Raw genomic sequence first — 12,819 nt, 5'->3', positions numbered from 1 at the left:
ATGATGAGTTTAATACTTGGTCCAATATTAAATATGATGGAGACTTCATACTGCATAATATGAATGACCCAGCTCTGTCCTGTTGGAAAAGGTTTTACAGGAGCTACACTCTACCAGCCCGTTCACACCAAGAACAATAACTATAACAGTAACTATATTACCGTTCACATCAACAAACACACGCTAGACGGACGTCTTTAACCGTTGCATCTCACGTCTTTTGCAGCGTCTCGCGCATGACGGCATTCAAAAAACGCGCGGTTCAAGATAAAAGAAGAAAACTGTTTTCTAGACCTTGCGCTTTTTATCAGTCCACTAACGTCCACTGCGTCTCACGTTTTTAACAGCAAAAATTAATTCTTTATGAGCTGCCCCTAAGGCAGGATAGTTTCTGATTGGCTGTCAATTTTATGGTTCATCAGCTGGAAAAAATCTTTGTGAAAGTCATTGTTTTTCTGTTTCCGTTATAGTTATATAGAGTATCCTATTCTTTTACATTTACAATGATTTTAAAACTATATATTTTTATCATCATAGTTATCATCCTTGGTGTGAACGGGCCATGTCTCTTCCATGTGTCGTACCATAATGCTAATATTTACTGACAAACTACACATTCACTTATATTTAGAAGGGCTTAGAAACACGGCTTAGTTCAGGGCAAACCATATCTAACAAAAATAAATAGGCCTAATATAACCACTACTCGCATATAGTACATATAATACATGAATTCCACCATTGTTGTGCTAGAAGTTACATATGTACTGTAGTGGATTGTAACTTTATTTACACATCAAAGATTGTCATAGTTGTGAAAGCTAAAACGATTTGCTGTGTCCTATAATGAATAATTATTAATGTAGATGTTTCATGGGAGGATATTGCAGGCTGTTTTCACAGGTAAAGAATGTACCGCGGCTTTATGTGTTAGTATTTACTACACTCGCAAAGACAGTTTTTGCACGATAACACACCCGGCCCGTGCCGATGTATCCTAAACGAAACCAGACGAACGATGTAACTGCCTAATAAAGGAGGAATGTTCATACTTGAAGAAAAATAATAGTTTAGTCATTATAGTGTAGATATTATTTAGTTTACCAAAGCAATATAGATGATCACATGCATAAGATACCATGATTGTTTTTGTTGTTGTTGTTTTTTGTTTGTTTTTTTTTCAGTGGTATTGGCGAAATTGTTGTTAACTATGGTAGCTGCTGAAAACCAAATGGCTGGTTCATTTGGTTCTTGCTGTCTAAATGCCTTTGATCTTGCTGGCCATTATCTTTAAAGTTGGTTGTTTGTTTATTTATGTATTTCATTAATTTATTTTTTAAAAATTGAATTTTGTTGAATAAATTATTGATTTTACTTGGTATCAAGTAATTGTTTTTTTCTTATTCAATCAAATTTGTCTAATTCAGTGTGATCTTCCAATGCATTGGCTATTTGACATGACATTTCAACCAGTGGCACTGGTGTCCGCAGTGTGACATATTCATACTTATTCATGTATTACTATTACCCAATTAATATGGTCATAAAACTGCATAATTTTTTATTAAACGGTTTTATAATTGTTAATTAATTGATACATTTTCATGGTCATATCTCATGACCATGAAAAATGCTTGATGTTGGGGCAACAAAAAATCTACAAAATAAAATCTACAATCAATAAGTAGGTATTTGCACAGGTATTTTAACATCTAAATAAAATGTACAAGTAATATTACATAAAGCTCCAGAGATGCTTCAATAATTCATTTGAAAAAAGTGACATCCTGTATGTGGCTCTTTGATCCCGACCTAATCCTTCTCTGACACACAGGCGTTCTGGCGAGAGGGAAAAAATCTGATTATATAACTTGACTTGTAGGGAAACGGCGTGCGTGAGGCTTCCTGTGTCAGTTTAGGATTCGACTAATGCTGCTGACTGTCATTGACTTCAGTTAAACTGCCAACAGAGCTGTAATCGCATGCTACTGCGAGACGTTTCCTCTGAGGGGTTGAGCTCAGGTCTCAAGAGCGGGTTACAGGTAAAGCGTGTGACAAGTCAGGACATGCCTAAAAGCACTTGGCGAAGTCACACATTAAAAACGTTGACTGGGAAACTGTACAAGTACTGTATGTTCCAATAACAAAATAAATATATAAATAAATGCTGGGGGGACAAAATATTATGGACGATTATTATTTACCTCCTTATATTTTCATAATTTGGCTGGGTATCAAAGAACAGATTCAGTCTAGAAATTTAAAGGAAAATGTGGAAATTTTCCCACAGTCCTCACCATGAGCTTTGATGTTACAAAAACGTATCAAAATGAACTACGTGCAGTGTTTTTGTAAAGTTACTTTTAAAAGTAATGCGTTACAATATTGTTACTCCAAAAAAAAAATAGTTGTGTTACTTTGTAATGTTTCATGGAAAGTAATGTGTTACATTTGCATACATTTTTTATCATCTGGGACCCGTTGGCTGTCGTAGCAACTTGTCCGTAAGATCAAACCTGCTCGGGGGCAGGTTTATTTTATGTAAACAGGATTAGATGGCATCTTTTTAAGCAGAGGTGATACTTAGAGTCTGATCCAGCCACTGTTACTTTCTTACAAGAGTTCTCTATTGAACCAGGGAAAATAGTCATTTGTATATTAATGTTGTGTTATGTTTTATGACTAGGTGAAACAATCCCCTGTTTAAGACCTGAGGTATGAGTGGTGACGATGCATCCATTGGAGTGGGTTCTTCTCTGTGTTGATGACAGGTCTGAGGTATGAGTGGGGACGATGCATCCATCAGAGTGATTTCCTCACTGTGGTGGTGGCTGGGGATGAGAATGGGGGTTTTAAGCTTCATTGGGGTCATCAGGTGGGCACCCGCCTTCTCTGGTGTATCAATGATAGGCCCACGACACCTCCAGAGGGCGCATCGGCAGCACCTGGCGTCCCAGGTGTGCCCCCCTCTGCTTTCAACCCTTACGTGCCAAATGTGTTATGTAGCGGCCCAGTTGGACTCCTTTTCACCCATAGCCATCGACTTGCTTCTTCTACTGGACCTGAGCGGGTTTTGATGGTTTGGCGTAGGGTTTGGTCTCGCACTCCCAGTTCCTTAAGCCACCTGATGGTTGACTTGCCCACGAAGCCTCTGCAGCTGACTTCCACTGGGAAAACCTTGGATTTCCATCCACGTTGCTCCGCATCAGCTGCCAACCATCCACGTTGCTCCGCATCAGCTGCCAACTCGGTGTACTTAAGGCTCTTACGCTCAAATGCCTCCTCTACAGCAGCCTCCCAGGGAACAGTAAGCTCTATGATGTACACGATGTGGAGTGAGGAGGACCAGAGCACGAGATCTGGTCTGAGGTTCGTTGTAGCGATCTCAGAAGGGAAGTAAAGTCTTTGGTTCAAATCTGCCACCAACTTCCAGTCTCGGGCCCTTCCGAGCTGGCCGATGTCCGATGTTGTATGGACTTTGGCTGTCTTTGCACCATGTCGGATGGACTCCCTTGCGTATAAGGGATGGAATGATGGAGGAGGCAGGGCATTGATCTTTATCCATCTGCACTCCAAGGTAGCTGCTAGGCACTTCAGGACATGGTTGTGCCGCCAGGTGTAGGGGCCTTGTGGCAAGCATATCTTGCAGCCAACCAAAATATGTTTGAGGTTTGCGGGGGATGGACAGAGGGGGCACGTCGGGTCTTCTCCGTACCACTGGCTGAGGTTTGAGGGGGAAGGCAGGATGTCGTACGTTGCACATAAGATGAAGCTGATGTAAAATGCTTCCATGCCCATCACCTCGCCTTTAGTGGTCCAGGAACTCTTGCTGAACCTGGCAGAGATGGAGGTCGTCGAAGTCTGCTTTCTTGACTCCTCCATCTCCCAGGCCGGCTTCTTTGTCAACACTGTCGAGAAGTTTGCACAGCAGTTCTCGGCAATACAGAAGCAGACGGATTTGGAGAAGGCATTCGACTGTGTCCCTCGTGGCGGCCTGTGGAGGGTGCTCCGGGAGTATGGGGTCCGGGGTCCTTTGCTAAGGGCTGTCCGGTCCCTGTACGACCGAAGCAGAAGCTTGGTTCGCATTGCCGGCAGCATGCACTAAGACGGTTTGCAGCCGAGTGTGAAGTGGCTGGGATGAGAATCAGCACCTCCAAATCCGAGGCCATGGTCCTCAGTCGGAAAAAGGTGGCTTGCCTACTTCAGGTTGGTGGAGAGTTCCTGCCTCAAGTGGAGGAGTTTAAGTATCTTGGGGAACCCTCCAGCACCCTGTAGAGGGTATAGAGCTGGAAAGCCGAAAACTGCACTGTTCCTCCTGAATCCGAATCCGGATTTTGGCTTGCTTAGTTGGGGACATTTATTATTCAACAATATAATTGATCTGCCTTAAGGTGGATGATGATGCAATTTTTTTCTAGAAACAATCTTTGTTGTATTATTTTCATATTATCACTGTGAAGCTGCTTTGATACAAACTGTATTTTACAATACATTGTACAAACTGCCCTTGTACAATGTATTGTAAAAAGCGCTATATAAATAAAGGTGACTTGACTTGACTACAGACAGCGCCCTTTGAGCCACTACAGTCAGTCAAGTTTAAGAACCTGTCTCCCAAGAAAGCGCTCCTGACTGTCCTCACATCTATCAAGAGGGTGGGGGACCTGCAGGCATTTCCGGTCAGTGAAACATGCCTGGAATTTGGGCCGTCTGACTCTCACGTTATCCTGAGACCCCGGCCGGGATTTGTGCCCAAAGTTCCGACCACTCCTTTTAGGGACCAGGTGGTGAACTTTGAACTTTGATTTTGTCCTTCCATCCCACCAGAAACAGAGGTTCAGGCGCCTTACACAGGGTGCTGGGAAGGGGCAGCAGTTGTGGCACTATCCATAGGGATCCCATTGCATCAGTCAGTTCTGACGTAACATTGAACGTGACTGACTGATAGGTAACGTCTCGTTACAAATGTAACCCCCTAATGTTACTTCCCGCCACATCCCCTGTACCACTGTTGAAAGCCCGGGTGTTGCACACTGCCTTATATACCCATATGTACGGATGCAAATCTCAGTCGCCAATGTGCATTGGCTTGTTTTTTACCACTCGAAGGTGATTGGGTGATCTCATGCATTCAAAGCTAGCTTGCTATTGCTAGCCTTTCCGAAATTGCCTACCCTATCTTTAACCAACAATACAGATCTGAACAATTGAGTATTTGACTAGTATTTTGTCAATTGTTGCAGACACATGTTTGTAGTTAAGGACGCAGGAGGATTTATAGAACCACAGAACTCAACTGCTACCTGGACAAGTTTCGATGTATGTTATTTTTCTCCATTTTGCACTAACCCAAATATGATGAATTGGTTTTTTTTTACGGGTATAATTTTTGCAAAATTTGGCACTAAATGTGAGGAACCTTAAAGTATTAAATTAATGATCTTCATATAATTTTCTATTAAAGTTGGTCTTTGTCAGAGCAAATATCTATAAAAGGATTCTTTAAAAGAAAAACGTATGCATTGCTCATGATTCACGAATGACTGACATGAAAAGGTTGTAGAAACCCTATATTTTAAAGTCTTATGTTCTTACTTTGTTCTCAATAGTTGCATATAATCCTCAAACAGACCGGGCTGTAGGTGTCATAGTGAGAACACAAGAAGGAGATTGAGATACTCTATTTATAAGAGTCGTGTTATACTGGAATATTTAGTTACTATCACACCAGGACAATCAATAGATCCTTATACTGCTGGCTATTCATAGATAATGTTATGTTCTCGTGATCTCTGATCTTTTTTTCTATATTACTAAAATAAAAGGCGTTGTAACACAAGAATATTGATGTTACCTTGTATTTTTAGCTCGCCTTTACTGGTTCATATTATTGTTACAGTTAAACAATAATATGAATGCCATACATATTTGTAATGTAGTTATAGGATATTCTTTTGGGACTAATAATATACAATAAAAATTTTGCCCCATTGAATGGATCATGTTTTGTTGACTTTAACCTGAGAATTTCTGCTTGATACACATATAACAGTTCAGCCAGTCAGAATTTTCTGTCTCTGTATTTTGGTGGCTTGAAAGTCTTCAACTGAAGTGTGTATACATATTAAATTATTCCAACAGAATCCGACAGTCGTGTCACTAGAATGGTTTCATAGCTGCATTATATATTTTATTTATTTTAATGTTAATGATATGCAGCAAAGCGGATTAGCCTAGATTATCCTGCAATCTGAAATAATAATAAAAACCAGAATTTTTGCCAATCTGTTAATTAAAAACAGAAAGAGTATTGGAAATGTTTTTATTATTATTATTATAATTTTTAATTGGAACCATCATCATATCATTTATATGCCATATAATAAGGAATTAGACTATGAATAATTCGTGTTTAAAAAAAAATGGAACTAAAAAGTGATCTTGTTTGATGCAAACGTTCCACTTTTCCGTTTATCACATGATGCCCTCTGGTGGATACCTCATGTTAGCGGCACAAATACCAAGAGATCAAATGCTCATATAAATTATTCTAAATATAAATAAAAAGCTTATTTGATAATCAAGAAAAATAAATAAAACTAATGTTCTAAAAAAAGTATTTCACATTTAATTTTTGTGTTATAGGCTAGTTAAAAATTAAAAACAGGAAACCTTTCATTCAGTCAAAAAGAACAAAATAAGAAAAAAAATGAGAACAAATTAAAAAAGGAAGGAAAGAAAGTAAATTGCTATCGCACATAACTTCCTCTCATCCAGTTAGTCTTGCAGGAGAAGACAGAACATATATGAACACATCCACAGCTTATGCTCCAATATCAGCTGCCAGTGTCAGGACCATCTTGGTGAACGTGATTTCTACAAGTACTTCATGTTCCTGGATCAACATTCCAATCAACCAATCAGATTTGAGGTTTACAGTTTATGTCAAGTTTAGGCTCACAATCAGGGTTAGGTGCTTCTGTCATTTCCCTCTGATGCATTGTTATGTTCTAGGGTTAAGTTTAGTGATAAGGATAGGGTTAGGACTACATTTTTTAACTGGAATGTTGTTCCAGGATCAACAAAATATGTGTATACTTGGCAAGTATATATGTCTAACCATCGGATGTGTATTCCTCTTCCAATTCATCTAGTCTGAGATAAGCATATAAAGAGCAAAGCAGCAGCTCATGTGTCCGTTTATCAAGATTTACAGCCATTTCTCAACATGAGGTCAACAAAACAAAGTCCTCAATTTCAGCTTCTAAACCCAAGAAATGTCTTTCCTTCTTATGATAGTCAAAGCAAAATAAATTAATAATATAATCGTTTGACAACCACATTGGCTGTTTAAACATGCTCTGCCCTCAAAGGGCATGTGATGTATTTTCATATTGTGTTTTCATAATTGTGTTTTCATAGTGTTTCATGCTGTTTGTCCTTTGAGCTTAACCATTGCTTGGCCTACAGTATATAAAAGCATTTTTATTTTTAGAATTCTCTTATGCTCAGGTTTCTTCAAGCGTCTCTGAGACATTGCCACAGTTCTTCTGGATTTAGTCTGTCTCGGACTCGATGATGGTGAGATCAGATCTTTATACCGGCTGTTGTCAGACTCCTTGTGCATACAAAAATCTCACTGGATTATTACAATTAATGCATGGCAAAAGGAATGTTTGGAAATGTAAACTGATATTTCCTATAGGAAATATACTGACACACTACAGCAAAACATGGCTTACAACCATTGTTTTGGTGAAAATAGTAACTTGCCTAAGACTTTTGCACAATCAAACCAAAATCTATTCAGACACCTTCAACATTTCTCACATTATCACAGTTTATTCGCTATAGTTTAGTAAATATGACAAGAACTCAGAGTTATCAAATCAGTTGATATTTTACGGTTTTGGCCATCCTTCTGTTACTGTCTTAGGTTGAATAGCTGCCAGCAGTTAAATTTAAGTACACAATAGATAATACCAATTTAGGTCAACCAATTACCAAGCAATGCTTAATTTTGTTCAGTCTTTGGTGTAAAAAAAATGTTGCATTAGCAATTAAATCAAAAACAATTAAAAACAATTTTATCAATTTTTTGTATGAAGAATTTCTGGATATAATATTTTACGGTTTACTCTATTGGTAACACTTTACAATATGGTTAATTGGTTACCATTACTTAATGTATTAACTAACATGAACAAACCATTGTTTGTTAACAATATTGTAATAAAGTATTAGTAAATGTTGATATTAACATTAACAAAGATTAATAAATGCTGTATAAGTGCAGTTCATTATTAGTTACTTTTATGTAGTTAACTAATGATAACTAATGATGCTTATTGTAAAGTGTTACTACTTTATTTTGCTATCCTCAATTACATAAATTAACTATAGTGTCCTGCACCCACTACAAAAATGTAAAAAAAAATATCTGGTGTCTGAATAATTTTTGGTTTGACTGTATGCATAAAGATAAGATAACACTCCAAAAAGAAAAAAAGCTCTGTAACGGACAATAAGTACAAGACTGGAATTGCTCATAGTAGTTAGGAATTTAAAACAAAGCATAGGACTGCAACAACAACAAAAAAGGCCTGAGGGAATATTGAGTATTGAGCTGACACAGGGGTCAGTGTGCACAAACATTACCTGCAACCTCAACATAAATGTCAGAATCACAATTCAACACCACACTTAGATAAGCCACCGCCACGTGTTGTGGTCTGATAAAGAGTAAATTGAACTCTTTGGCCACAATCACAAAAGGTATGTTTGAAGAATAAGGAAAAGCAATGGGGAAAAGGAGGTGTTAAGCCTGATGGATGTATTAAGGAAGGGTAGGCAATTTGCTTTATAAACACTTTTTGTTATAATGAAACTCTCTTGACATCCTGATATCAATCAATAATATGTACATAAATCTTCTGTGGAAGTAAAAGGACCAAAAGGTTATGGCTATGCAGAGTTGTAGAGTCAAAACAACAAGCTTATGTTGCGCCGACTGTCGACTGCACACTGGTGCGTTAATGTGTTTTAAAGGAGGCCTGGCTTAAAGGGATAGTTCACTTTGAAATTAAATTTTGGTATGTTTTAGCTTACCTGAAGTGCATCCAAGATGTAGGTGTCTTTGTCTCCGCAGTAGTTTCAATTTTGATATTTTTAGGTCAAATCGTTCTTGTCTGTCAGTCATATAATGCAGGTATATAGTTACTGTATCCAAAAGCATGCAGAGATGTCTCTAATAGCATGCAGAGAAAAGTCCAAATTAAAAAATGCCCAATCGTAAGTGCACATTGATGGCCTAAGACACGAAACAAGCGGTTTGTGTGATAAAACGAACAGTATTTATATCGTTTTTATCTCTTTTACACAACCACGTCCAAGTGATCTGTTTACACCGGATTTCTTCCCCGGAAACTAATCTAACCGCCTTTGATTGGACGTTGCATTTTTAAGCTCAGCAGAAACGCGTGTGATTGGCTGTACGGCTCAACGTATGCCTTTGATTGACCTGAACAATGAAGCGAGTAGTGTGTCAAGATAGAAGGCTTACAAATTGGGAATAAGTGAAAACTCAACACTCCCGGATGAGTTCGCGCAAGCTTAGGCCATCAATGTGCACTTACGATGGGGAATTTTTTAATTTGGACTTTTCTCTGCATGCTATTAGAGACATCTCTGCATACTTTTGGATACAGTAACTATATAGCTGCATTATATGACTGACAAACAAGAACGGTTTGACCTAAAAATATCAAAATTGAAACTACTGCGGAGACAAAGACACCTACATCTTGGATGCACTTCAGGTAAGCTAAAACATACCAAAATTTAATTTCAAAGTGAACTATCCCTTCAAGGGGGTTACTGAAAGGATCTTATCCTTTCAAAGCTAGCTTGCTATTGCTAGCCTCTCCAGAATTGCCTACTCTACCTTTAAGCTCTGAGGTTGTGTTTTAGTAGCACAGGCTATTCTGATGGGTTTTGGAGAAGAATTTATTCTACTATTAGCAAATTCTGTAAGTTATAATATTTCACATTATAAATATTGATTTTACAAGTAAATGATGATCCAAAACGTACATCCAATTTAACCACGGAGGAATGATGTTCTAATGAATCAGTCTTCAAACTGTTGAAGTATATTTGGACATCTGTGGATTGTTCTCAAACATGTAGTGACTTCAGGATGACAAGTGAAGGCAAACCTTGACTCAATGAAAATCTGTGATAATTAACCCTCTGATATTGTTTTGGCCATGCATTTTTAGCAGAAAAATTATGTTATTTAAAAAAACAAACTTTTACTTCATTGGAATGGTACTAAACTTGGTGACTTTTGTCCAACTTGCTATGAATGCACAAAAAAACCCAGACATGATTCTAAAAGGTAAAATGGTCTTAAAACAAAAAACAATGTATTTTTTGCAGTCAAAAGTGACCACCGTAGGAAATGAATGGGAAATACGAAAAATACGAATTGAGTGGTTTAGTTCCAAATTTTCTGAAGAGACTCTTCATTATTGTCACGGAGCGACCTCTATCGCCTCCCTCTGGCGGCATCAGATCACTTTTCCCTGAGTACTAGGACTGCACTTCCCATCTTCCACCTCCTCACACTCATTATCTACCAGCCCTGTCACATCCCATCATCAGCGCACCTGTTCTCACTCTGACTCTCTCAGCTACCTTTATATGCACGCTCCCAACTCACCTTCATTGCGAAGTCTTGTTTCTGCCACGGCGTTCATTTCCAAGCGATCTCTATATCTTCCCAAGTATTCCTGGTTCTCCGACCCCAGCCTGTATTTCCAAGGATCCTTCACGAACGTTCTCTGCCTGCCCTGACCCGCGCCTGGTAACCACTCTGATTCCTGGATCTCCCTTGCCTGTTCCTAGTCTGCCTTGTCTCTTTGCTACATTGTGTCTTTCAATAAAATTACTGCAAATGGATCCGAATGTCTCAGACTCTCCATCACAGAAGACTTCGCCAACACTGGATCCAGCAGCCCTGCATCAGTTTTCCACAGAACTCTCCAATCAAGGTTCAGTACTGGTGGTTCATCAACGACAGCTGGAGAAATTAACTTCACTCACCGAGGAACTGGTGAGATCCATGCAGTCACTTTCTCCTCAATCCACCGCGGCCACACAGGTCGTTGTACCCCCAGCTCAACCCATGCCCAGTGTGAGTACATCCAATATTCTCCGTTTATCCCTTCCTGAGAAATACGATGGATCTTCAGCTACGTGCAAAGGGTTCCTGTTACAATGCACACTGTATATTAATCAACAACCTCACCTCTTCACTAGCGACAACGGCCGTGTGTCCTTCATATGCTCGTTGCTGACTGGAAAAGCCCTGGAATGGGTGACGGCGCTTTGGTCAGGAGGTAATCTCGCTTTTCCCTCTTATGACGATTTTCTCATCCAATTCAGAGAGGTGTTCGAACATCCCGCCGACGGAAAGGACCCGGGTGAGCTGTTGCTGTCTCTTCGTCAGGGAGGATCCTCCGCGGCGAACTACACTCTCACCTTCCGCACTCTCTCCTGCGGTGAGTCCCAGTCTCCTCACTATTCATTCTCTCACTGTAAATGTATCTATCAGCACAGATAAGGAGACTGTTAACACCATTGCATTGATTGATTCTGGGGCAGCGGGAAATTTCATTGATATCACTTTTGCTAGAGCTCATCATTTCCCTCTCGTTTCATGTGAACCTCAAGTGGCAGTAGCAGCTTTGGATGGGCCCCCCCTGGGGTCCGGCAAGATTCAATATATCACTCAACAGTTAACCCTCGATACCGGTGTTCAACATTCTGAGTTAATTCAACTGCTCGCCATAAATTCACCTCAACACCCTGTTGTTCTAGGATTCCCCTGGCTGGAGAAGCACGACCCCCATAGCTCGTGGTTCAAGAGAAGAATAATTCAGTGGTCCCCTTTCTGCTCCGCGAACTGTTAGTCCACTGTCCATGGTCCTGAAGCTGATCTCGGTCAGTCAGAGAATCCTGATCTCAAGGGCGTTCCCTCTGCCTATCACGACCTCGCTTTGGCTTTCAGCGAAAAGGAGGCATTTCTCAGCTACCACCTCACAGACCAGGGGATTGCGCCATCGAGTTTCTTCCTGGAGCTGTAGCACCCCGTGGGAGAGTCTATCCTTTGTCTCAGCCAGAGACCGACGCCATGAAGACCTACATAGACGAACAGCTCGCCAAGGGTTTTATCACACCTTCCACTTCTCCAGCCTCCGCAGCGTTTTTCTTTGTCAAAAAGAAGGACGGAGGTCTCCGCCCCTGCATAGACTACCGCAATCTTAACGAGGTGACAGTCAAATATCGTTATCCCCTGCCGCTGGTTCTAGCCGCCCTGGAGATGCTCCGCACCGCCAAGTTTTTCACCAAACTAGACCTGAGAAATGCCTACAACCTTATCTGCATTCGAGAGGGGGATGAGTGGAAGACGGCCTTCTCCACGACGACTGGGCACTACGAGTACCGGGTTATGCCGTTCGGCCTGTCCAACAGTCCCTCTGTCTTCCAGGCCTTCGTCAATGACATCTTCCGGGACATGTTGAATCACAAGGTCATAGTCTACATTGACGACATCATGATTTATTCCGAGACTCTTGCAGAACACGTCAAGGATGTGCGTGCCGTGCTCCAGCGTCTTATTGACAATCAACTATATGCCAAGGTTGAGAAGTGCGAGTTCCACCAGACCCGAATTTCATCACTTTCCCCTGAGTACTAGGACTGCACTTCCCATCTTCCACCTCCTCACACTCATTATCTACCAGCCCTGTCACA

This window comes from Phoxinus phoxinus (assembly GCF_949152265.1).
Source record: "Phoxinus phoxinus genome assembly, chromosome: 21".
Classification (NCBI taxonomy): Eukaryota; Metazoa; Chordata; class Actinopteri; order Cypriniformes; family Leuciscidae; genus Phoxinus; species Phoxinus phoxinus.
This window is presented reverse-complemented; position numbering follows the sequence as displayed.